The sequence below is a fragment of the Perkinsus marinus genome (genome assembly GCF_000006405.1).
Source record: "Perkinsus marinus ATCC 50983 genomic scaffold scf_1104296955990, whole genome shotgun sequence".
Taxonomy (NCBI): domain Eukaryota; phylum Perkinsozoa; order Perkinsida; family Perkinsidae; genus Perkinsus; species Perkinsus marinus.
This window is the reverse complement of record NW_003207619.1, coordinates 1-1510: the sequence shown is the minus strand read 5'-3', so window position 1 is coordinate 1510 and position 1510 is coordinate 1. Positions and strand designations below refer to the sequence as shown.

At 46.7% G+C, this 1510-nt stretch overlaps 8 non-coding genes across 8 annotated transcripts; all 8 read left to right on the top strand.

Annotated features, from left to right (window-relative positions):
* The first annotated feature begins 38 nt into the window (after nucleotides 1-38).
* On the top strand, nucleotides 39-111 carry Pmar_PMAR001775. The gene has a single exon. It is a non-coding gene; the product is annotated as a tRNA-Arg (tRNA).
* Nucleotides 112-231: 120 nt separating this feature from the next.
* Pmar_PMAR001774 lies at nucleotides 232-303 on the top strand. The gene has a single exon. It is a non-coding gene; the product is annotated as a tRNA-Cys (tRNA).
* Nucleotides 304-411: 108 nt separating this feature from the next.
* Pmar_PMAR001773 lies at nucleotides 412-484 on the top strand. The gene has a single exon. It is a non-coding gene; the product is annotated as a tRNA-Arg (tRNA).
* Nucleotides 485-604: 120 nt separating this feature from the next.
* Pmar_PMAR001772 lies at nucleotides 605-676 on the top strand. Its single transcript has one exon. It is a non-coding gene; the product is annotated as a tRNA-Cys (tRNA).
* A 108-nt stretch (nucleotides 677-784) lies between these two features.
* Pmar_PMAR001771 lies at nucleotides 785-857 on the top strand. Its single transcript has one exon. It is a non-coding gene; the product is annotated as a tRNA-Arg (tRNA).
* Nucleotides 858-978: 121 nt separating this feature from the next.
* Nucleotides 979-1050, top strand: Pmar_PMAR001770. The gene has a single exon. It is a non-coding gene; the product is annotated as a tRNA-Cys (tRNA).
* A 108-nt stretch (nucleotides 1051-1158) lies between these two features.
* Nucleotides 1159-1231, top strand: Pmar_PMAR001769. The gene has a single exon. It is a non-coding gene; the product is annotated as a tRNA-Arg (tRNA).
* A 120-nt stretch (nucleotides 1232-1351) lies between these two features.
* Pmar_PMAR001768 lies at nucleotides 1352-1423 on the top strand. The gene has a single exon. It is a non-coding gene; the product is annotated as a tRNA-Cys (tRNA).
* Nucleotides 1424-1510: the final 87 nt, after the last annotated feature.

Here is a 1510-nt window from a genome sequence, read left to right as displayed (position 1 = left end):
CAGTCACAGACATCAACATGATCGGAAGTTAAACCATCGCCCTGCTGGCCCAATGGATAAGGCGCCACCCTCCTAAGGTGGAGATTCCAAGTTCGATCCTCGGGTAGGGTAGATAAGTTTACTGAGAATCATTAGAAGACGACTCGATTGAGCTGGCTGTAAACGACACTGTGATGAGTGAAATTTTGAATGAAAATAGGTCAAATGGAGGAATAGTCGAATTTTGTGCATGGGTGTGTAGCTCAGTGGTAGAGCGGCTGACTGCAGACCAGCAGGTCCTCTGTTCAAATCCGGGCGTGCCCTATGAACCTTCGCAAAATTTCCATCAAGGAATTTTCGAGAGGTAGAGTAATCACTCATGTAATCGGCGAAACAGTCACAGACATCAACATGATCGGAAGTTGAATCATCGCCCTGCTGGCCCAATGGATAAGGCGCCACCCTCCTAAGGTGGAGATTCCGAGTTCGATCCACGGGTAGGGTTCATAAGTTTAGTAAGAATCATTAGAGGACGACTCGATTGAGCTGGCTGTAAACGACACAGTGAGGAGTGAAATTTTGAATGAAAATAGGTCAAATAGAGGACTAGTCAAATTGTGTGCATGGGTGTGTAGCTCAGTGGTAGAGCGACTGACTGCAGATCAGCAGGTCCTCGGTTCAAATCCGGGCGTGCCCTATGAACTTTCGCAAAATTTTCATCAAGGAATTTTCGAGAGGTAGAGTAATCACTCATGTAATCGGCGGAACAGTCACAGAAATCAACATGATCGGAAGTTGAATCATCGCCCTGCTAGCCCAATGGATAAGGCGCCACCCTCCTAAGGTGGAGATTCCGAGTTCGATCCTCGGGTAGGGGTAGATAAGTTTAGTGAGAATCATTAGAGGACGACTCGATTGAGCTGGCTGTAAACGACACAGTGAAAAGTGAAATTTTGAATGAAAATAGGTCAAATGGAGGAATAGTCGAATTTTGTGGATGGGTGTGTAGCTCAGTGGTAGAGCGGCTGACTGCAGATCAGCAGGTCCTCGGTTCAAATCCAGGCCTGCCCTATGAACTTTCGCAAAATTTTCATCAAGGAATTTTTGAGAGGTAGAGCAATCACTCATGTAATCGGCGGAACAGTCACAGACATCAACATGATCGGAAGTTGAATCATCGCCCTGCTGGCCCAATGGATAAGGCGCCACCCTCCTAAGGTGGAGATTCCGCGTTCGATCATCGGGTAGGGTAGATAAGTTTAGTAAGAATCATTAGAGGACGACTCGATTGAGCTGGCTGTAAACGACACAGTGAGGAGTGAAATTTTGAATGAAAATAGGTCAAATAGAGGACTAGTCAAATTGTGTGCATGGGTGTGTAGCTCAGTGGTAGAGCGGCTGACTGCAGATCAGCAGGTCCTCGGTTCAAATCCGGGCGTGCCCTTTGAACCTTCGCAAAATTTCCATCAAGGAATTTTCGAGGGGTAGAGTAATCACTCATGTAATCGGCGAAACAGTCACAGACATCAAC